Source organism: Quercus robur, chromosome 5 (assembly GCF_932294415.1).
Source record: "Quercus robur chromosome 5, dhQueRobu3.1, whole genome shotgun sequence".
NCBI lineage: Eukaryota > Viridiplantae > Streptophyta > Magnoliopsida > Fagales > Fagaceae > Quercus > Quercus robur.
Window position 1 is genome coordinate 19,259,385 of NC_065538.1, and position 25,000 is coordinate 19,284,384.

The 25,000-nt window shown below is 36.4% G+C and overlaps 1 protein-coding gene and 1 pseudogene across 1 annotated transcript in view; both read right to left on the minus strand.

Annotated features, from left to right (window-relative positions):
* Positions 1–2,820: 2,820 nt before the first annotated feature.
* LOC126725393 (ankyrin repeat-containing protein ITN1-like) overlaps positions 2,821–25,000 on the minus strand; it is a 28,044-nt gene continuing 5,864 nt past the window's right edge. Inside the window, exon 4 of the transcript XR_007655445.1 lies at positions 2,821–2,954. The gene's annotated coding sequence lies outside the window, so the exon portion shown is untranslated. The remainder of the gene's footprint in view (positions 2,955–25,000) is intronic.
* Positions 3,079–5,580, minus strand: LOC126727943 (ankyrin repeat-containing protein At5g02620-like; annotated as a pseudogene).

Here is a 25,000-nt window from a genome sequence, read left to right on the forward strand (position 1 = left end):
AGCCGTAATTAGTAGAAAGAATTATTGATATTCCTATTCCTTTTTTGTGCTTTGGATACAACAAGTAAGCCATGAGGTCACATCAAATTTATAAATTTAGTTGGTAAGGCCCATTTTGGTTGGAATTAAATGTTTATGCAATTGGGTCAAGAATTAAGTGCAAAACTTGAAGAAACAACTAAGCAGCTAGTGAAATGTGTTTTCTGATAAAGCACTTTCAATCTAACCAGTGACCCTACCTCATCCTTTACATGCTACATATGAACCAATATGCTTATAGCAACTTCACTTTCTTACATACTTCTTCATAACCACCTCAAGTCTAAACTTTAGTTAACTGCAGCTTTCAAAGAATTGTTGTTTCTTTTAACAGTATGAGAACAAATATTTACCAATTCCAAATTAAGTTCCTCTTTCACATATCAGATTTACTTACAGATTATGTTTCTACCTCCATCAACCTTGTGATCTCCATCTTTGCCTTCAAACAGTGAAAAAAATGTCTTGTGATATCGATTTTGCTTAACGATTTGGTCACGAAAGGTGAGTTTTTATGTTCTCTACTTTTCTTCTTTATCACCTTCAGTCTTTTTTAATGATCTATAGCCGCTTTTCCCCTGGCTACAACTTCAACCCATGTTGACATGGTTTGATATCCTCAAATGCTGATACGATTAGCAGCAAAGTAATGGCTGGCCACTAAGTTGGTGTCTTTCCTCGCAAACTACTTGAGAAGTTTGGTCATTATAGTTTCTAGGGCCACTATAATATATTTGAACATAAATACATAATGCTACACTTGTTCCTATGCATCAGCCATGCATATGCGAATTTGCTTTGTTTTGCAGATGAGCAAGTCTGCAGGGAGGTATGGTTGCTTGACAGATTAATGGCACTTGTCTGTGTGCATACTTGTGATAGAGTTCTTCTTTCTCTTTTTTCTTTTTTTTTTTTTTTTTTTTTTCAATCCAATAATACCTTCAACACAATGACACGCCATGTGACTAATGATTTACCCTTCTAGATGTGCAGATGCTTTGCATTCTAACTTGTTATAATTCATGCTTTACGCCGTAGCAGTCCATGTCCTGTGTTACTTGTGCTTTTAATCACTTTCAAATCGTGTGCTCAAAAAAAAAATGTGATGACTATATAGAGGGAATCTTCAAAGGGTGTGCAAAGAATTTTGAGGCACCTTTTACAATAATTCTATATGCACAAAAAATAAATAAATAAAACACAAAATATTTTACAACTATTGAGATGACAAGTTGTTAATAGTAGGTAAGGAGAATTTGAAGTAACAGTTCCCACAACTGAGTTCAAAGAAGTAGCAGAATCTTCAGGAACACTGGTTCCAGTTCACAAAGTTGCATGTTGAAAACAGAGAATAATTTGCAAATTGAAGTTCATGGGATTGGGAAGTTGGTGGTCCAATATAATAAATGACAGCAAATGGCACCAATTTTATGGAGCTACCAGAGAATGCATAAATAAAATTAAGATGATTTACATTATGTTAAGATTTAAATTGTCAAATACCATGACAATGTAATCTTAAATGGGTCTGCATTCCTTGATCATTCTGTTAAACAAAAACCCTAGGAATTTTGAAACTGAAAATTCTCGCTCGAGCCATAACATGCCTGCTCAAGCTAGCTAAGGTTTTGGGTCTCTTTAAGTGTTTTTTGAGAAGCTAGGAGTGGCTTTTCTGGTTAGCCCTCTAGCCATTCTTTGAGAGCTAAGCAGATTGGGACTTTATTTCTTTGGCTTCTTAAGCTCTCAAGCAAAATGGCAATTGTGTGGGAGATGCTCATGTATTGAGCATAAGTTAAGAGTAGAGAGAGTTTGTGGATTTGAGCTCCTACGCAAAACAACAAAGCAGATTGAGGTTGGCTTTTGCTTTTCAAGCTATTAAGTATCAAGCCAAAAGCAATCACTAGAGGTACAATTTTTATGCTTAGCCCAGTACCCTCTCTTTCTCTCCCATTTGGCTCTTAATCTTGTGCTCTTATTTTTGTATCCACTTGCCATAGACTAGATCACGAAAGAACGGACACCATATGCTTGATAAAATACCCCTTTTTGTCATCCCTCTCTTTTTTCAATTTCCAGAGAGTGTTCGTAGCCATTCCAATGAGGTTTACTACAGTCAAACCTTTAGGGAGTTGTCTTGGAGTGCTAACGGTTCTGGCTTTTTGCAAGCAAGGAGTTGGTGGAAAATATCACTATTGAAGAATTCTAGAGATTTTGGAACTATTGCGGTAGGAAGCCAAGCAGGACATTTGCAAAGGCTGCAAAGAGTCTAGGCTAACAAAGGTTTGGTAAGTCACTCACACTTGAAACTATTCCTTACATAATTGATTTTATATGGGACTGTTTGTGCCCTTTAGTAGTTCTCTCCGCGCCCGCTCCAACCAACCCCCCCCCCCCCCCCACACACACACACACACACACACACACACACACACACATATTTGGTGAAGCACTCAAGTGGAACTCATCTAACCCCCTTGATGCTCTACGTAGCTTTGACGATGTGATTGACAGTTTCACCAGCCAGTGGTTGCACTAAATGGAACATCCCCCAATCTTTGTGATCTGGTGAATAATAAAATGCAGTTTTGAATTCATGACCTGTGTCACTATTTTTATTACTTTGACTCTTGATTTGGTTGATATATTACAAAAACTGTGGTATATATATTCTGCTGGGTATATAACTTTTATTTTGTTTGTTTAATGGTTAAAATCATTATGTCTTCATATTAAACAAATAGGGGTCTCAAACAATATTTTTTTCACTTTATACATGTACAGAAACAACATCACTGGGAACCTCACACTTCCAAAGAAGCACAAGAGGAAAAAAAAAATACTGAACAAAAACAATTTGTAAGAAATCCTACATTGTTACCGCTACATTAAACTAAGAAGCCCAGCCTCTCTGGAACCTGCCAGTGTATAGAAAGAAAGAAACTAAAATCTATCAAATTCTTTTATAAAAGTAACAACCAAGTAAAATTCACTTGCTAATCAGTAACTAGATCTTCTTATTAATACCTTGGGAGAAAGCGTTCAGTACGAGTGATATCCTTGTTGGTATGTGCTCTCAACATCTGGAATTTGACTTTCTATGTCAACAGCTTCCCCTCTATCCTTTCTTTGTTTTCTCCACTTCAATTTCCGCAGCCAGTGCTCAACCAGCAGCACCCCTAGAGCAATAAAAACCACACCCAGGGTGCCACTTCTTACTGCTATTACTGTGACAAACACCCATTCTGTCCCTTAACTGTGAGTACTGATCACCCATGTGGCTGCAACATATCCTGTTGCCATGAATGCCACAGCTACCCACATGACCTTGTGAGCAGCAACCAATAGTCTCATCTGTGGCTTCCTCTGATAGGGGATGATGCTGACAAGAACAACAACTATGGATAGAGAGGTAAACAATGCAACATTGTTGCTTATTGCAAAGACCTTGAAAGCTGTTGTTCTACCAAGTATTGACTTCCCTTTCATTTCTCCATCCTGATAAAAACCACCAGGAGGGCTAATTCCAGCGGCAAATGTAACTGTAGCAATCAAAATGGCGACTAGTGTTACAGTGTTCCTAGCATTTTGTAAGGCTTCCATATGTATTTCATGCTGCTTATTTCGGTGAGTAGTGTGATGGTCACCTACATTTTCCCAGTGCCTTCCGTTAAAATGCTTTTGTTGTCGCATATTGGTTGGGAATAAGGACTCTTTTTTATATGTTTCATTGTTAAATGTCTCCCCAACTTGACGGAATGGTGATGGCATTCTGGAGTTGCTTCCCTTGCTGAATCTTGGTGACCACTTGCATTCACAAGAAACCATTTCATTTAAAACGGACATATCCAAATCATCATCTATGCAACCCTGCCCCTGAAGAATTATCACTTATGATAGGCAGCTGACCATTGGTTCTTTCTACTTCTGGTGAATCAGATAACAATTCAATACTGCTTTTACCGCCAGCTTTAATAAACTTGGCTTTAAGACGGTGACATTCTTTACTGTTCTTGGCCTGGTCAAGGATGTCAAGTGCTGTGAGTCCTTGAAAGTTCTGAGAATTAATCTCCACTTTTGTTTTGTTGATCAAGTACTCCACTATCTGGAACAAACATGAAATAAAGAGTACAATTAAAAGATGACAATGTTTGGCTTTAATGCATGTTCTTGTTAGTATAGCAGATTAGAGAATATATTTTTCTTTTTGAATATCAATTTCATAGCTTGATAAGAGAGATTTAGTTTATTTATGAGTCATGACAAACACAATTCCACCAGAACCCTATTGTTTTAACTTGTGACATCATATTTATTGATACCTACCATTTTCCAAATTTGCGATAACATTTCAGAAAATGAATCAAAATATTTGGATCACAAAATGCACATAATGAATCATATTAGTCATTCATGAGAATCACATATATTGCATACTTGTGCCTCATGTATCATGTTGTCTCATTTTATCTCTCAAGCTCATGGTTTCACAAAATATAACATAATTGAATTTCACATTCAGTTCTCACCTGTTGACGCCCACTAAAAACTACAAGATGTAAAATGGTGTTGCCATTTCGATCTTGATGGTGAATGAGATTTGTACCATTAGAGACATGCACTAAATACACTAGAGCTTGATATTGACCATATCTCACAGCCAGATGAAAAACTGTCTCTCCCTCATGTGGCATAGTGAAAAGATACCAGAGCCATCTTACCAAATTCATCGAGGACTGAAACTTTGCCATTCATTGATGCCATGTGCAGTGGTGTAAAACCATTGTTGTTATAGTGCAGAGCGAGGCTTGAATCACACCTTAGGAGCATCCAGGTTATATCCCTATGTCCATGGATACAAGCACAGTGCAATGGCAAGTTTCCATTCGCATGAATCATTTGAGCAAAGTTAGGACACGCATCTAGTAACTAACAACATCTGCATCAGAAACTCTAATTTTAATACAAAATCATATAGGACAAACGACTAGGTAAAAACCATCACAAGCTGGACTTAAAGAAAATGTGTAAATCTTTCATTTGAATAGTTTATGGCTGTAGTTTAGGAATGAGTATAATTTAGCTAAGAAAACTCTGCTACTTACCAGTATGTCCTTTGGATGCAGCCACATGGATACAGGTATGATCAAACAAATTTTCCTCTAAACTTATCATCTCGGTATTATTTAAGAGGAGATTCACATGACTACAAGCCAAGAAAAAAGCACTCTTGCTTTGGGAGTTTAGCTTAGAAGCTGCCATTGGTTTGGCCTTTAATAGCAGCTTCAAGACCTCGGCCTTCCCTTGGCGACAAGCTTCATGTATTGGAGTCTCCAGGTTCTTATTTTCAGCAGCAACCAAGTCCGGACACAACTTAACGATTTCGGACACCATGTCAACGTGTCCTAACTTTGAAGCATGGTGTAATGCAGTGTCCAAGGAGTCAGTTGTTCTTTGCTCAAGAATTCCTTCATTTGCTTGAAATAAACTGATCAATGTGGGTGTGTCATTTATCCTAGTAGCCTCTAGAAGCCTAGAATCCATCTCCTTAAGCTTCCAATCTATGTTATGCTTTCCTACTAGGCTTCAACTTTATGCTAAAAAGGAAAAATATGAGTTAAAAAGTTATGCTCTAGTCGTTTTAGACACATATATAGGAAATTAGCAATGATGTCAACTTGGAAAATTTGGTTGCAATTGGAAATGATAGAGAAATTGAGTAAGAAATAATGTGTCTATTAAATTCCTAGACGGTTTGATTACTCCACGATGTCAACTTCTTAGTGTCTTCTAGGAATGTGTCTATTGACTTAGATCGATCCTCAAGGAGGTCACAAAGGCTCTTCTTCTTTTTTTGGTAAGGGTTAATTTAGAGTATCCATTATAATTTCGGATCACTACATTTTCCAATTACAAAAAAAAACCTAGAGATGTGATAAAAAATTATTTCACCACATATAATACTCATCACACCCCTAGGTTTTTTTTGTTATTGAAAAATGTAGTGATCCAAAATTATAATGGATGCTCTAAATTAACCCTTACCAAAAAAAATAATAATAATAATAAGAGCCTCAGAGGCTAGTTATTTATAACCAATAAATCATTCATCCAAGTAAGTTAATTTTTGTTAACTATAAATATCAATTGGAATGATATCACCAATATTCTGCCATAATGCACATTGAAAAACATAAAAGTAAAAGTTTGGGTTGATTTCCAACCAAATACTGTGAGCAAATCAGATATGTAAAGCATTATCTTTCAAACACTTAGATTTACTACAAAAATCAAGTGAAAATGTAATGATCTAATGGACCAATCGGAAGCAAGAGCAACTAAAGTTAGTTTTTTTCATACCTTTGTATAATGCCATCAATGAACAAAAGCAACAATTAAACGCGAAAAGTTGTAACTTTTTAAATTTTCTAAGTTCTAACCACAAAATACAAATATAATCCCAAAGATATTGAGAGTGAGAATTTTATCTTGTACATGAATGAAAAAGTAAAAGAAAGAGTGTGTGAGAGAGAAAGAAAGAGATGTGATACTGGTTGCAAACTGCTGTCTTCGATCACAGCCTTTCCACTAAACCAAATGAAATTCATCATTGAAAACAACTGAAAGAAAATCAAATAAACACCAACTTCATATCAGAGGAGAAGGGGAATAATTATTTACTTATTTTTTTTGAAAGTTATCAACCTGGATTGGAGATGTAAGCCCCATAAGTATATTTGTAAGCGGTTCTTTGTAGAGAAAGAGAAATAGCTGTCCATATAAAACAAAAAAGAAATAGATCAATGTGTGTGGGGCTGGTGACTTTTTTATGGGATAAATCTTCAATTTGCGGAAGTTATCCTTGAGTAGTTTATTTAACTTGTTTTTCTAATTTTGTTTTAAAGAAAAAAAATGGGTACAGTTGTTTACAATAAGTGGGTTAGTGGGAGTGTTCCTATTTTGTAGGAAATATTATTTTCAAATTTACCTAAAATTTAGGAGTTTTTGAATTAATAATTTTACATGTCTAACCCTATTATTTAAGATTTACAAATAGGTAAATTTGAGGGTATTTTAGGTATTAAAATTGAGGAATCCAAACAGAAGAAGCCCCTTAAATAGTAGTATAGATATGAATCTTCATGGTTTGTGGTTTAGACATAAAATATGTGAATAAATAATTTTCCACATTTTTATATTTTCTCTGAAACCTGGTTGCCTTGACTTCAGTATAACAAATTAAGAATTTTTTTGGCTAAAATTTTTTTTCGATTTTGTTTAATTTGCACTTTCTTCTCGCCAAAAAAAAATTGTCAGAAAAAACAAAGCGGTTGGAAATGGGTATTAAACTAAGTTTGGGACCCCAATACTTGTGATCCATAAATATGGGAAAATTCTTTTAAGACTTTTAAGTCATTGTTGGTCTTAATTTATTAGTTAAAATGTAAATTGCACATTTTAAGTTTGACTGATTTCAATTCTCTAACTTTATTTTCTTTAAATCGAGTTTTCTAAATTTCAAATTTATTCAATTCAGTCATTTCGTCCAACTTTGTAAATAAATAAATAAAAATTGCTATTAAATATGCATTTAATTAACGAAAAAACCTGTTAAAAAAAAACAATGAAAAAACACTGGTTCTTGCCGTAGCTCAATGGCTTGAATACTTATAACAAGAATCAACTCGTACGAGAGAGAGAGAGAGAGAGAGAGAGAGAGAGAGAGAGAGAGAGAGAGAGAGAGAGAGAGAGAGAGAGAGAGAGAGAGAGAGAGAGAGAGAGAGAGAGAGAGAGAGAGAGAGAGAGAGAGAGAGAGAGAGAGAGAGAGAGAGAGAGAGAGAGAGAGAGAGAGAGAGAGAGATTATTTTTAATAATTTTATAGAATTTTTTTCATGTGTGAAAAATATTTTTTTTTTAATGAAATTGGACAGAATGTCCGAATTGAATAAATTTGAAATCTGGAAGACTAAAATTGAATGAAAGTGAGAAGACTAAATGAATTTTAATCAAAATAAAGTGTGTAATTTGCATTTTAACCTAATTTATTTGTGGTTTAATTTTATGATAAGAGTTAGCCCCCACTACTTTCAATATTTTGGTCTTAAAAGTATAAAGTTATCCAATCCTTTTAAGCTACTAGATAAAAGTCTAAAGTAATCCAATCCAAAGATTTTGTTAACTCTCAATCTTAAACATTACATTGCTTAAAGTAATTCTTTTCCTATAATAAACATAAACATATACTTAAGCGTAAAAATGCATTTAAACATACAAAAGAAATAATCAATGTTATGTTCACTCAACATATTATAATTTATTATTTATTTATATGTCTTACATATATATAAGTAATATTTTAGTTTTTAAATTTTTGAATTGATAGAATATTATATATATATATATATATATAAATATATATTGCGTATTTAATCAAAATAAATTTGAGGAATTGGTCAACAACTAAATGAAGGCTTGTACAAAATCTATTAAATACTTACTGAGTTTAAAACATTTGATTTCCTATCAAATTATTAAACATGCAAGAAGTATTTTTTATGTATTTGTTGACCTAAGAATTATACATGAAAGTATGCCGCTTAAAGTTTGTGTATGTGGTGAAATTTACAAATTTTTTAAATGTGATTGGTAAGCAACATCAACGTAATACATACATAATACATTTCCCAAGAAGATATTCTTTTTTTAAAAATACTTTCTAATAAGTAATATGTTTTTATTACTAATGAATTACTGGCTTTAACTACTTCGTGTGAAAATAAAAATAAAAATATCCACACATGAAATAGGAGAAATTGAATTCATTAACGAATATTATTACTTGAATTCAGGAGAATAGCGACATTGTATTCATTAATATTTCGTAATACTTCACTGTTATGCAAGGAAGAAGAAAGGTATTGATAACTCTGTATATTTGTATAGTGGTTAGAAACCCTATTGAATAATGAAACAATTAAATTTGTTATTAGTAAGATAGAGTTAATCGAGTTTAAAATAAAACTTTAAATTTGTTTATACCTTTTGTTGTATAATATAGCAAAAATGAAAAATGTGCATAGCATAGTTTAAAAAAAAAAAAAAAAAAAAATCCTAATTTTGGTAGGGAAAGAAGATAATTAAAATATTTTATTAAAATTATTAAAAGAGTTTATTCTATGTGAAACTCTATAACCAAAGTTTCCAGAAATTTGAAATACTATCCAATTAAAACTTAACTACCAAAAACTTTTAGGAAACATAAAAGGAGTTTTATAATTTGATTAACGTTCGCAACAATAATGAAATTAAATTTTAAGGCAAGGATGTATGGTGGTATATATTATGACTTTTAGTTTTGATAAAATTTTATCTTAAACATTATATGGCTAAAAATTTTAATGTAAATATTATCTTTATCTTGATTTTTTTTTTTTCTATTGTAAACATAAACATGTACGTAAATGTAAACATATATTTAGACATATAGAAAAATAATCAATATTATATTTACTACAAATATATGTTTTATTTTTTTGATGTCCCAAAGTAATTTTTTTTAAATTGTATTTGTGAGGGCCAGTTAGCCAGAAGGTACCATTAAAACTGTACGAATTGGGTCTATGGCCCAATCCGAGGATATTTACTAGTCCGAAGATGATCAAATAAGGTTATTATGGGAACGGTAGAAGAAGAAGAAATAAGGATTGTATATGATAGTCCAAAATATGTCCGAGGAGAAAAGTCATCTCGGAAATAGAGATTCGAGGTCAGTAGGAATGTCCTATCATCCTGAACATCCTTCAAGGTTGCATCACGGTTAGAAGTCAGACATTGGATAAGAGAGGAGTAGAGGGAAGCAACAAATATCTACAAAGGCTGCTATCTCCATATTAAATGCGTCCCAGCTAACTCTCTGACCGCATTAATGTGGTGGTGATACCTGAACAGTAGTGAAGCAGCCTTACAGCTGCTAATTGAAGGTTCTGGGAGGTGTTAGATGGGACAAGAGGAGTTCCTAGAACTTAACCTACACATGTGTGGTGGGGATGATACCAAAATTATAATATATAGCATGGAAAGGTGGCCTTAAGAGGCAAAGAGAGAAAAACCAAGAAATTTTTGTAATAATCCTTTGAACTCTTGTAACCTTGATCATCAACTTGACATTATAACATAACTCCTTAGACTTTGTCGATGACAGATTTTCTTACCTTACTTGCGTTTGATTCTCTTAAATAAACAATTGTTATTGTATTTCTTACTGAATAGAACTAATTCTTTTACCCACGCTCTATAAATTCATTATTTGGGCTTGTTGGGCTAAAACCTAATCCTATATTAGGTCCAATCCAAATTCAGTCCTTACAATTAGCGCCGTTTGTGAGGAGTACTTGGTCTATTCTGAAAGTATTTCGGGTGCAACATTTAAGATGGAAGAAGCAGGTCCACACTTGGCAGCAACAGGTCCACACCAAGTGGATACGAATCTACACCAAGCAAAATCAAAGGGGTCTCAACATAGCAATCCGTGTAGGAGCCTCGAACGGAGAGGAGATCGTGAGGGAAGTATGCACGCAGCGCATACTAGTAAAAGCCAATCGTGAGGGAAGAGCCATGTTTCCCATACAAAGAACAATAGAGACATGCAACGTGAGATTGATGAGTTGAAAAGGGATTGCACCACACGTGGCGAAAATGTTTATTGCCCAACTCTGAGCTATCCTTCGAGGAGACAGATGGTGCTAGTTATTGATAGAGGTCCAAAACTCCGCCCAGCGAGTCTTTCTCCTACGACGAGGAGTACCACCATAGACGTAGATATAAAAGCCCACCTTGTAAAGGCCTGGGGAACGATGCCATGAGCAAGGCGTTGAGTCAAATCTCTAAACCACCCTTCACACAAAACATAGAAGGCGCGAGACTTCCTCGACGATTCCATCAGCCCACGTTCACCATTTATAATGGTTGAACAGATCCGAAGGAACATGTCAGTCACTTCAATCAAAGGATGGCAGTTCATTCCAAGGATGAGGCTTTGATGTGTAAGGTCTTTCCATCTAGTTTGGGCCTCGTGGTGATGAGGTGGTTCGATGGTTTGAGGGCGAATTCCATTGACTCCTTTAAGAAGCTCACCCGGGCCTTTAGCACTCGCTTTATTACTTGTAGTAGGGTTTCTCAGCCATTGGGTTCCTTATTGTCTATGTTCATGAGGAAGGGGGAGACTTTGAAGACATACTCGGATAAATATTGGGAAATGTTTAATGAAATTGATAGAGACTATGATGATGTGGCCATTAGTACTTTTAAGGCTGGCCTCCCAACCGAGCATGATTTGAGGAAATCTCTGACTGGTAAGCCTGTTACCAGTGTGCTCCAACTTATGGATCGAATTGACAAGTACAAAAGGGTAGAAGAAGACCAACTGTAGGGGAAAGGAAAGGCTAAGATGATCCCTCAAGAGAGGAGGGATTTCAAATCGGACCAGTATAATAATAACCGACCTCGGAAAGACTTTGTCGGGCAGCCAGGATCTGCCAACACCCAGGTGGTTAATGTTATGTTCCGAGAACCAGTACAACAGGTTCTGGAGAAGATTAAAAACGAGTCGTTCTTCAAATGGCCGAACAAGATGGCGGGAGATCCTATGAGGTGTAATCAAAGCCTTTATTGCCAATATCATCAGGACCATGGACACACTACCGACGATTGTAGAAACTTGTGGGACCATTTAGACCAACTGGTTTAGGAAGGGAAATTAAAGCAACTCTTGCATCATTCCAGTGGCCAGGGGAGCCAAACGGGTTTGGAGTTTCGAGGAGATGATTCTTCAAGACTCCCTTTAGGCACGATAAATGTCATATTTGTCGCCCCAGGGAGGATCGGATCTTGCCCCTCCAGAGTAATGTCAGTATCTCGTTACCCAGTTGAGGAATCCAGTTCAATGTCGAAGAGAGTCAAGATAGGCATCCCACTGGTGTCAGGTTTTTCAGATGAGGACAAACTTGGAACCATACAGCCTCATGATAATGCTTTGGTAGTTACACTTAGAATTGGTGGGTACGATGTGAAAATGGTGATGATCGACTAAGGCAGCAGAGCTAAGATTATGTATCCTGACCTATGTAAAGGGCTAAATTTGAAACCTAAGAATTTAACAGCCTACAGTTCTCCTCTGGTGAGTTTTGAAGGTAAAATGGTCATTCCGAAGGGTCAGATCAGATTACCCATACAGACTGGCTCAAATGTGGTGGAGGTAGACTTCATTGTGGTAGATGCTTTCTCTCCATATACGGCCATTACGGGCAGACCCTAGCTTCATACCCTAGGAGCTGTCTCCTCCACCCTTCACCAAAAGGTGAAATATCCCTCTAGAGGCCAGGTTTTGGAAATATTAGGAAGTCAGTCTTCGGCCAGACAACGCCTAGTAGCGGCCATCCAACATCGGCCTGAGGCTGAAATCTTGGGCACTATTGAGAATGGTTTATAGCATTCAAAAACTCCGGCGTTACTCTTCAATAGACCATCCGACGAAGCGAAATGTGAAGATCTAGAAAAGAAAATTGTTGGTGATGATCCGGAGAAGTTCTTTCAGGTTGGGGCTCAATTGCCTTTACAAGAGAGGGAGCAATTGGTTGAATTTCTTAAAAAAATTGTTGATGTGTTCGCGTGGAGCACGTACAAAGCCCCGAGTGCAGATCTAAGTTTCATTTGTCATCATTTGAATGTTAACCCTTCCATCACTGTGAAGAGACAGCCACTTCAGCATTTGTCCAAAAAGCATACCGAGGCTGTCAGAAATGAGGTAACAAAGCTCAAACAGGCAGGGGCTATCAAGGAAGTTTTCTATCCTCAGTGGCTGGCTAACACGGTGGTGGTGAAAAAGAAAAATGGGAAATGGCATGTGTGTGTGGACTTCACAGATCTCAATAAGGCTTGTCCAAAAGACCCTTTCCCTATGCCTCAGATAGATCAGTTGGTGGATGCGACGGTAGGCCATCCTTGAATGAGTTTCCTGGATGCCTTTCAAGAATATCACCAGATACCACTAGCACTGGATGATCAGGAAAAGACAGCTTTTGTCACTCCCACTGGAAACTATCATTACAAAGTGATGCCCTTTGACTTGAAAAATACAGGGTCTACTTATCAACGAATGTTGACTAAAATGTTCGAACCACAGTTGGGCAGGAGCATTGAAATCTATATTGATGATATGGTGGTAAAGATCAAGGTGGTGTCCGAGCATGTAGGAGATCTCGCGAACATTTTTGAAATAGGAAGCATAAGTTACATCTGAATGCTTCCAAGTGTTCGTTTGGTGTAGGCTCGGGAAAGTTTTTGGGCTACATGGTGACTCACAGGGGAATTGAGGTGAACCTTGATCAGATTAAGGCCATTAACAGCCTACAACCACCTTGGAATTCCAAGGAAGTCCAAAAACTGACCGGGATGACTGCTGCTTTGAATCGATTTATATCTAGGTCAGTAAATAGGTGCAGACCCTTCTTCCTTTTGCTGCATAAATGGAAAGGATTTGAATGGTTTGAGGAGTGTGCTGTAGCATTTCAACAGCTTAAAGAGTACCTATCTCGACCACCCATCATGTCCAGTCCGGAGGTGGATGAGGTTCTGTTTGCCTACTTAGCGGTAGCCTCTCATGCGGTAAGTTTTGTTTTGATATGAGTAGACAGCGGCATACAACAGCTAGTCTATTACGTGAGCAAGTCACTTCATGAAGCCGAGGTGCGTTATTTACCACTAAAGAAGGCCATCTTGGCGGTAGTGCATGCTACACGAAAACTTCCCCATTACTTCCAGGCACACACCGTGGTTGTCCTAACTCAGTTTCTGCTCAAGTCAATACTTCGGAGTGCGGATTATACCGAGAGGATTGCCAAATGGGGCACGATTCTAGGAGCTTTTGATATCAAGTATATGCCTCGTACCTCTATAAAAGGCCACGTCCTCGCCAACCTAGTAGCCGAGTTTGCTAAACTTCCTAAAGAAGTAGATGTAAAGCAGCATGGCATGGATGAAAAATCAGTTGGCCTGATCTCCACACAAGACCCCTCACCTTGGAAAGTATATGTGGATGGAGCAGCAAACCAGCAGGGATCAGGAATGGGGCTGGTTCTGGTATCCCCTAAGAAGATCACCATTGAAAAATCATTGAGGTTGGGGTTCTCAGTTACAAAAAATGAAGAAGAATATGAAGTTTTGTTGATGGCAATGACGATGGTCCAGAAAATGGGTGGAAAGGCAGTGGAAATGTTTTTAGATTCAAGATTGGTCGTAGGCTAGGTAAAGGGGGAATTGGAAGCCCGAGATGCAAGAATGCAGGAATATTTAGGTCAAGTTAGGCGCATACAAACAAAATTTGAATTTTTCGACTTATCGCATATCCCTAGAAGTGGGAATACCCACGCCGATTCCTTGGCTACCCTTGCCACTTCCTCGACACAGGATTTTCCTTGAGTAATACTTGTCGAAGACCTATGCACCCCTACCCCAATAAAGAGAGACTTGCTCCAAGTCCATCAAATCAGGGTAGGGCCGAGTTGGATGGATCTTATACTTCTATTCCTTGAAAAGGACATATTGCCTGAGGAGAAGTTAGAAGCTGAGAAAGTACGAAGGAAAGCTCCTCGGTTTTGGCTGTCCAAGGACAGAAAGTTGTACAAACGCTCTTTTTCTGGACTATATCTGCTTTGTGTACATCCTGAGGCATTAAAATTACTCCTGGAAGAACTACATGAAGAAATTTGTGGAAGTCACACAGGAGGAAGATATTTATCCCACCGAGCCATTACTCAAGGATATTGGTGGCCAAGCATGCAAAAGGAAACACAAGAGTATGTTAAAAAATGTGATCAATGTCAGAGATTCGCGCCAAACATTCATCAATCCAGAGGAGTTCTTAATCCTCTTTCTAGCCCTTGGCATTTTGCTTAGTGGGGCTTGGATATTGTAGGTCCTTTCCTTAAGGCAGTAGGAAATAAAAAGTATCTGCTGGTCGGCATAGACCATTTCACCAAATGGGTCGAAACTGAACCTTTGGCAAATATCAGAGATGTGGATGTCAAGAGGTTTATCTAGAAGAATATCATTACTCGATTCGGGGTTCCCCATACTTTCATCTCGGACAATGGCTTTCAATTTGATAGCAAAACTTTCAGGAAGTACTGTTGTGATCTGGGGATAAAAAATAGATATTCCACTCCAGCCTTTCCACAAGGAAATGAGCAAGCTAAAGCTGTCAATAAGGTTATAGTGAATGGACTTAAAAAGAGGTTGGATGATGCAAAGGAAAGATGGGTGGAGGAATTACCACATGTCCTTTGGACGTATCAAACAACACCTCGTCGGTCAACAGGAGAAACCCTCTTTTCAATGACATATGGGGTCGAAGCTGTAATTCCTCTGGAAACTAGTTTCCCAACGCCGAGAACAAATGCATTCACTTCGGACGGCAATGATGAGCTGCTAGAAAAGAGTCTAGATTTGATTGAAGAATAAAGAGAGAATGCAATAGTCCAACTGGCCTACTACCAGCACAAGCTTAAAGAAAGGTTATGATACCAATGTAAAGCTAAGGCCGTTGGCCCCAGGAGATTTGGTATTAAGAAAATTTTTGGGTACTGCCAAGAATCCAGCCTGGGGAAAGTTAGAGCCTAATTGGGAAGGACCGTATCGCATCACTTCGGTGGCAAGAAGATGCGTACTATTTGGAGGATCTAGATGAAAAAACTGTATTCCATCCTTGGAATGTAAACAACCTAAAGAGGTATTATTATTAATAAAAACAGCCTTGTTTAGTTCCTTTTTAATTCATTCCAATCATGTATCATGTGTTTCCCTATCTATTGAAGTATTAAACAGAAACTAAGTCATGTCAGGTTCCTTGGACCACAGACTTAGTGGAAATTAATACCCTTTGACATCTATTAAAGTGTTAAACAGAAACTAAGTCACGTCAGGTTCCTCGGATCACAGACTTAGTGGAAATTAATACCCTTTGACATCTATTGAAGTATTAAATAGAAACTAAGTCATGTCAGGTTCCTTGGACCACAGACTTAGTGGAAATTAATACCCTTTGACATCTATTGAAGTATTAAACAGAAACTAAGTCATGTCAGGTTCCTTGGACCACAGACTTAGTGGAAATTCATACCCTTTAACATCTATTGAAGTATTAAATAGAAACTAAGTCATGATAGGTTCCTCGGACCACAGACTTAGTGGAAATTAATACCCTTTGACATCTATTGAAGTATTAAACAGAAGCTAAGTCATGATAGGTTCCTCGGACCACAGACTTAGTGGAAATTAATACCCTTTGATATCTATTAAAGTATTAAACAGAAATTGAGTCATGTTAGGTTCCTCGGATCATAAACTCATTGGAAATTAATACACTATGGCACCTATTGAAGTGCTAGTCAAACATTAACCCAAGCATTTAAAAGAAGCAAACTCCTGATTTCCTCTCTTGGATCACAAGGTTTGTTGTCACCCAGCAAAGATGTAAACCGAAGTAAGCCTATGAGCATCACTTAAGGCATTTTAGGGTGCCCTGGACTTGGCTGTTGTTTGGTCAAACGTTTGAATATTTTCTCAAAGTTAGAAAACTTGTTAGAGTTGATAGATTCAAAGTATGTCTTAATAGTACTGTGGATTTAATAGTTTTGATCCCCTCCAGTTATCAATTAAAAATATGTAAAAATTTTGTTTTCCCTTGTGTAAGCAATTTTGCACTTTTATGGCATATGATTATGTTCAAACAAAGAACAGTCAAAATGAAGATTGCATGAATGAAGAAAATAACCCATGCAAACTTGAGAAAGTAAAGTGCATATTTCATTTAAACATGTCTAAAAAAAAAGGAAATTTCATTATAGAAATTGTAACTACATTACAAAAATAATGATTCATGGTTTCAATTTTATCTGAAGCCTATACTTGGAGGTCTTGCTAGCTTGTTTAGCTACTTCAGTAGGAATCACCTTCTCTTTCTCCTTAGCGGCTTCCTCGACAGGCATGGTAGCTGAAGCTAAGGCCTGTTCAAAATCTTGGGAAGCTGCCCCATCTCGTGGAACCTCTGCAGCCTTATCCGAGGAGATTTCCTTAGGAGCTTCAAATTCTTTTGCTTGCTTCTACTGACTGGGAGGAAGAGGATCTTAAGGCTGTGTTTCTTCAATAGGGTCAGCAATTGTAAAGGCTACTTCACCTTGAATGGAAGGAAGGTCCGAGGCTCGTATGGTTGGTGGGTAGTAGATGTTTTCTGGTCTTCTTAGCTCAGAAGAAACCTCAACCCCAGCTCGGTTGAGGGCTTCATCCCAAGTCTGAGCACAGTAGGTTCGACACACGGCAGGGACCTCTACCTTAAGGGTTTCCTTGGTCTCGACTACGCCGACGTCGTAACCATGCTGCTCAGCCTCATCTCAAGCCTTCTCGACCTCAATTTTTGCCTTCTCAGCCTCATCTTTCAACCTCTCGGCTTGATCTTTAAGTTTTTGGGCTTCTTCTAATTTCTTCTGGAAGGTCGCTATTTGCTCTTTTGAAGAAGCCAACTGTTCCTTCGCATCACGTAGGAGCTGCCTCTGATCCTCGGCCTACTTCTGAGCGCCCTCCAGAGCCGATTCAGCACTTTTTCTAGCCCTTTCCTCCTTAGTCAGCTTATTCCTTAAATCTTTATAGGACTGATCGGCGATGTTGAACGACTCCACAACTGCTATGCGCCTATTCCTCTCGTCGTCCAATTGCCGATAGCAGGAATTAGTTATCTCCTCAACCTTGAAAGTATCTTGGACAGCCTGAAAGAAAAAGGTTAGTAACCGCAGCTCGGCCATATCAGTGGGGAGTAATAAAGCCTCCTCCAAAACCGAGGCCACATGGCATCCAGCACCTCAGTGGAAATCCCTGATGGATGCATTATCCCTTAAGGGAGGAGTAATAAAGCCTCCTCCAAAGCCGAGGCCACATGGCATCCAGCACCTCCATGGAAATCCTTGATGGATGCATTATCCCTCAAGGGTTCACCAATAAGCATTGGAGCTGGAAGCCAAACCTGAGGCTCAGGTGGTTGATTATCTCCCCTCTCCAAGCCTCTCTACCATGTTTGGCCAGTCTTTTGCTACATTGCAGCTTGTTGGGTCTTGTCTTCATGCACAGGGCGAGATCTCCCTGCCTCCTTGCCTTTTTGCTCTCTCTTTCTTTTCGGGTTAGTAGGTTCAGGTTTGGATTTCAAAGACGGCTGAGGAGGAGGAAGAGGAGATTTGGGAGGAGGAGGGGGAAGTTTGGGTTGAGTGGATTTCCCCGGTGCGTCTTTTCTGGGCTGAGACTCTATTAAGTCCAGGAAACCTCTTTGGGATTTCCTTTGGATACCCATTTCGTCCAAAGTGATGATGTTTACTTGTTGCTGGTAGTCAAGGTCAGCCGATGTACTCTCGGGAGATAGAGGTCGGTTGAACACCTCAAATTCGTCCGAGGAGTCTGACAAATCTACAATACCCTCTAGGTTTTCTTCTTCTTCTTTTTCTTTTTCTTCCTCATCTTCCTTAAGAACGGGTTGGGATGATGATGGTCCTACTGAAGGGATGCCCACAAAGAGTGTTTGAGTAAAGGGTGTACCCTCAGGAATTGGAATACCCTCAAGAACAATGAATCCTTCGTAGGCTACACTAATACGGGGGAGACGAAGATCGTTGGCTTTTATAACACACTTGGGGGCTTGAAATGCAAAGGAAATGGGTGTGTATCCAAGGATTACGTGCGCTACTCGTAATTGACCGTCGGCTTCATTTACGAACACCTTAGACTGTAGAATTCTATCTAGGCTCTCTCTGTTGACTAAGTTGAGCTGAGGTTTGGTAGAACGTCTGTCTGCAAAATCATTAAAATGGAAGGAAATTTTGTCAGAAATAGAGATAGTGTGAAACAAAAGGGAAATATAAGCCAAGGTGCATAAATTTACGACTATACCCCCACTTGGTGTTCCCTCCTTAGTCGGATAGGGTAGGCCATCATGCCATTCCCCAGAAAAGATTAAAAAATCCTCCTTTAGCCCTTTGTTTGATGTAGGGAGGCATTGGATTAACCTTACTTCGGGATACCTTGGCTAAAGGTAATATCCCTGCCCCGTCAAATGGTGTAGGTTGTATACCCAGTTCACATTATGGTGGGTTAGATTCAAGTTCATTCTCTCATTTAGGGCTTCTATACTCCCTAATACCCTGAACATATTTGGGGCGCATTGTGTGGGAGATAGTCTAAAGAACCTAAGATAGTTCCTCGTGATATTACCCATAGGGATGGTCATCCCTCCCTTTATGAAGGCGATCATTGGGATGAACACCTCTCCTTCTTTCCTAGCGTCTACCCATTCCCCTTGGGCAGCGTATCTCATGCCCACTGTTGGTGGGATCTTGTACTTAGCCCTAAACTGTTGTTGGGATCCTGTATATAATTACGGGATCCGGAAAGCTAGTGAAGATAAGACTCCGAGAAGTCCGTTGGTAGCAGGAGCTTGGAGAGCTCAAGTACATGGGGTAGACTAGGCTTAGAAGGTCTTTTCTTATTCGTGTACTCCAACTATATTCACTAGTGGATCGATTTCGACTTGGAGGGTCGCGGAGAAGTTTTTCACCAAGTTCTTTGGTTTCCTCTTTGATAACACGTCTTAGTATTATTTTGTGTTTACATCTCTTTTCCCTGCTCTTTGAGCTTATTATTTATTGTTCATTGTGGTTGGATATGGCTTAGAGTAGCGTTATCAGTATATTGCTCTTATTTACTCTTATTCCGCACTTTGATTAGTTAGGGTAAAAGCAATATAGCCGTAATTTTTAATTTGGGGTCTAAATAAGCATTAGTGTTTCACACTAATTTGAGCTATCAACACCAATGTATAAATTGTGTAGAGATAACTGCCATGTTCATATGCCATGTTCATATAGTTTAGAGTGTGTCGCCTATTTACAGTCATAGCATTGGTATAACTTGCCGCTCGGCCGAAATTCGATTCTCATCTAATAATGAATTATAATCAAATTTGGCTGAGTGTTCAATTGGAAACGAGTGAGAAAGCTTCCCATCCAATATGATTGAAGGGTAAACTTTAGTTTGAACTTTGATCTTCTCCTAATCATCCCTATTTTTAAATATCACACATCTAATTTTTGTCTAAAATTTTTGTGAATCGTTAAATAAAAATATGATGGATTATTTATTGTAAAAATTATAAGGGAGAGTCGAAGAGTCCAATATGTGGCAAAGCAATTCCTACCACTTGTTTCAAAGTGCTACACTATTTGTCTGAGTTCGTAATTTTATTGGAGCTCTTCTTTTGAAAGAAAGAATGCCCATGATTTTAATCTCTCTTCCTCGTTGTAATGATTGAATCATTAAAAAAAAAAATGACATCATAGGGATTGCATATTTTCAAATTACAAGTGATATACTTTTAAAAAATAAAAGTGATACCCATAGTCTCAATCGACGTATTTGTAGTGAAATTCTTGAGAATTGGAGGTGATGGGGCCTTCCGCCTTAACGGTTTACACGCCGGCCCAAGGAAATGAGGCCCACAAGCAGTCCAAATCCAACCTCACGCTCCTCTATCATGTTATCAAAGCAAAGCCATGTCCATGTGCTTAGGGATTTATAATAATCTACTTTAAAATGGTTTGGGGTTATGGCATTAGGTTTTCTAAAATTAAATTCAATGTAAAATTCTGAACCCACTTCAAAGATTCAAGCAAAGAAATTAGCATTCAACCTTTCATTGCAAAATCAAACCCAAAACATGAAAGCAGTACCCAATTCAGCAGGGATAACACAACTTTTGTATCTAAAACTCTATGCATCACAAACAACTTGGCCATAGTCACTAAACTAAAGACATTTTGAAAACCATTTATCATGTCAAAGAGATTGCCAAAGCCCAATGCCATTCATCATACCAAAGGAGATTTTGCATTTATCATGGTAATTTTTTGAGTCTTTCTTTTCATGGACAAATACAGCTCATGATATTAATGCCTTTATATCTCTTATTGGAAAGAGAGCTCATTAGTAATTTGGTCCAAAGATCATACACTTAGAGTGTTTATTTGCTTCTAATTAAGAGGTACCAACATAACTAAGACTAAACGGCCTAGTATAACTTCAACTGCATCACTTCTTCATGGAGACATAAGCAATTCATTTCTTAGATGTTTTTCTCTCATTTTAACTAGCAGAAAAAAGGTATATGAAATTTGTTACTATGCATGCATGAGCATGCTCCTGGTGGTTCTTTTACAAATTAGCTCGTGAGGCTTCTTATGAAAAAATAGGACCCTCTAGTCACTGCTGGGTTTTTTTTTTTTTTTTTTTTTTTTTTTTTTTTTCAGATAATAGAATTTAATTACACACATAAACCTTGGCCTCAAAGCAAAAGAACACCCATAGAACAACAACTCAAAGCAAATGCTTCACTTTCACTAGATACAACTAGCTAGACCAATTTGAAATAGCTGCACTGATCAGACCAGATTGACAAGACTCGGCTCTTGTGCTAAAAGAATTAGGTGCAACAACAATGGCTAATGTCTGGTAACTTGCCATGTCTGGTAACTATTCCTAATGTTGCCAACTTGCCACAAAATTCATTACTTTCAATTAATTTTGTTAAAAAATTGTTGTTAAGAATGCAATTAACTAATGAAAAAAAAAATTCTCACATAAAAAAAATCTATAAATTTTTTATTAATTTTATAATTTTTTTTTTCATATGGGAAAAATATTTTTTTTAATGTCAATTTTTTAACTAAATTGAACGGAATGCCTAAATTGAATAAATTTAAAACCTAGAAGACTCAATTGAATAAAATTAAAATTAGAGGATTGAAATGAATTTCAGTTATACTTATAGGGTGCAATTTACATTTTAGGCTAATTTATTTGTGGTTGAAGTTGATGATAAGAGTTAGCCCCACAGCTTTTGATGTTTTTGCCTTAAAAGTACAATGTAATCCAATCCAAAGATTTTGATATTTTTGCCCACTTTTGAGTTTTGACAGTCATTTCTTGGCAATTATAGTTCCATTTTTATTGTTTGAGTGTTCTGAAGGGGTGTTAAATCATTGATTAAGCAAGTGAACAAATTGCACAGTCAAGTGAAGAGAAAAAAAAAAATTCTAATATTGGCAGGGAAAAAAAATTACTATAGTTAGTGAACTTGTCTCTTGCTCATTGTTAATTGACCTATGATCAAGTACATTAAAATTATTAAAACCGTTTATTCTAAGTGAAATTATATTACCAAAAGTTTCCAAAAATGTGAAATACTACCCAATTAAAACTCAACTACCCAAAATTTTTAAAAAAATTAAAAGGAGTTTTAGAATAATAATATATTGGTAATTGGTTTTAATAAATCTCTATCTTAAACATTAGATGGCTCAAAGTAATTTTTTTCCTATTGTAAACAATAACATATACATAACTGTAACATATATCTTAAACATATAAAAAAAAAAAAAAAAAATCAATTTTATGTTCACTCCACATATATAATTTTTTTTTTATGTCCCCCATTTATAAGTAATATAATTTTTGTTCAAATATGCATAGACAAAGATATGGTAATATATATTACATATCAATCGTAATATATTTGAGAAATTGTCACAAAAGTAAATGACGGCTTGTACAAAAGCTTTTAAATACTTACTGAGTATAAAGCATTTGATTTTCAATCAAATTATTAAATGCTATTAAGAAGTTTATTTTATGTCTTTGATGACAAAAGAATCATACATGAAACTATGTTGCTTAAAGTTTATATACATGGAGAAATTTTACAAATTTTTAGAAGGTAATTTGTAAGCAACACCAATGCAATATATACATTTCTTGTGAAAATGTGTTATTTTCTTAAAATACATACTCTATAGTAATTATATTTTTATTTCCAATAAATTACTAGCTTTTACTAATTCTTGTAAAAATAAAATGAAAATATCCATGATTTTAAAGAGGATTGATTGGATTCATTAAATAATATTATTACTTGAAGGTGGGAGAATGACTTCCTCTTTTTAAAATTATCTCAACTCAGCATTTAATCGAGGTTATATATATATATATATATATATATAAATAAACTTTATGTTGTACAATATTCTATTATGGAGATCACTTTGTGAATATGTAACTTTTCTTATACCTTTATGTTGTACAATATAGAGAAAATGAAATATGTGCATGACATAATATAAAATAAATAAATAAGTAAAGCATGATTTTGAAAATCGGATTAGACTAACTGGTTCACTTGGTTCAACTAGGAACCGGACTCTAATTTGGTCTGGTAAGAACCTCCAAAACTAAGGAAAACTCAATGAAAATTGGTAACCAAACCTGTTTCTAATTCATTGACCATTTCAATTTCTAAAACCATAAAATAAAAAAAAGCTCATTCATATTAACAAAAAAAACAATTATTAACTTTTTTTACATGTTTAAAATAAAGTTATGTTTAAGTACATGTTTGTGTTTAGAAAAGGTTTGTTAAATTGAATCAAGATTAACAAATGTCAAGTGAAAGTTAATGCTTTTATGATTTAAATATAGGAATAGTTTATGGTAAGCACAGTTCAAGAGAAAAAAGTTTCTTCAAGAGTCTTGAGAGAAACTTTGATAAACAACAACCCCCTCAGCTTCTTTCACTTCCTCACTTTCCTCCCCCCTTTGTTTAGATCATGTCAATGTTTAAATTGTGTTGTGCTCACTGTCATGTTCATATTATCTAGAGTGTTTCGCCTATCTACTATTGCAGTTACAATCAAATTTAGATAAGTGTTTAATTGGAAATGGGTGAGAAATATTCCCACCCAATATGATTGGAGGGTAAACTTTAGTTTGAACTATGCTATTCTCCTAACCATACCTATTGTTAAATATTGCATATCTTATTTTTGACAAAAACTTTATGAATCGTGAAATAGAAATATTATGGATTATTTATCGTGGAGATTGTAAGGGAGAGAACGATATATGGAAAAAACAATTCCTACCACTTGTTTTAAAGTGTTCTACTATCTGGCGAGTTTGTAAACTTTTGAATGTGCCTAATTGCAATTTCGTTAGGGCGCTTCATCATAAAGGAATAATGTTCATCTGGTTGCTTGGCAGAAGGTAACTAGACCCAAGCTTGAGGGAGGTTTGTGGTTGCATGTGTTGGGAGCTGTGTCTAAAATCCAATTGTATGACATGCTTTAAATAGTTAACGTGAACTAGTTGTACATTATCATATAGTCTTTGAGATGCATTGTATATGATTTATGTGATCTATTTACATAAAATATAAATCACAAATTCTTTATAAACTCAAAATCCTAGTTCACAGCTAGTGATGAAATTGGTATGATCTCATATGCGAAGTCTATAACGTGCCAACTAAGATAGTTTGTCTTGATCATGGAAGTGGAGACTTTACTTGATACATTGATGTGTTTGAAGTGTGTAAGATACATTGAATTGGGCCACGTGAGATTAATTATTCTAATAACGATTGTCAACTGAATAATAAATCTCACAACTCTCATTAACATAAACTCTCAATCTTGAGGGAATTGTGAATTGAATATGAAATGATGTTATTTATTTATGTTTTAAGAGTGAAATATAGTTTAAATATCAAAACCTCAATACATTAGGCAATCACACATAGTTCAAGAAGGAATCCATAGTCTCTTTTTTATATAAAAAATATTCCCTTGAAATATATTTGTATTGGTTTAGTAATTTTTAAAGTGACAGTATTTATTATGATTTTGTGCTACTACGAATATTTTCATGGTGGGGTTAATTTATTAGAAAATAAAGTCTTGGGATGCAATTTTATTAATAAAGCCTACATTGAAATTTTATTTATATAGTGGTATTATATATAATTAATGGCAATTTTAGAAATGTC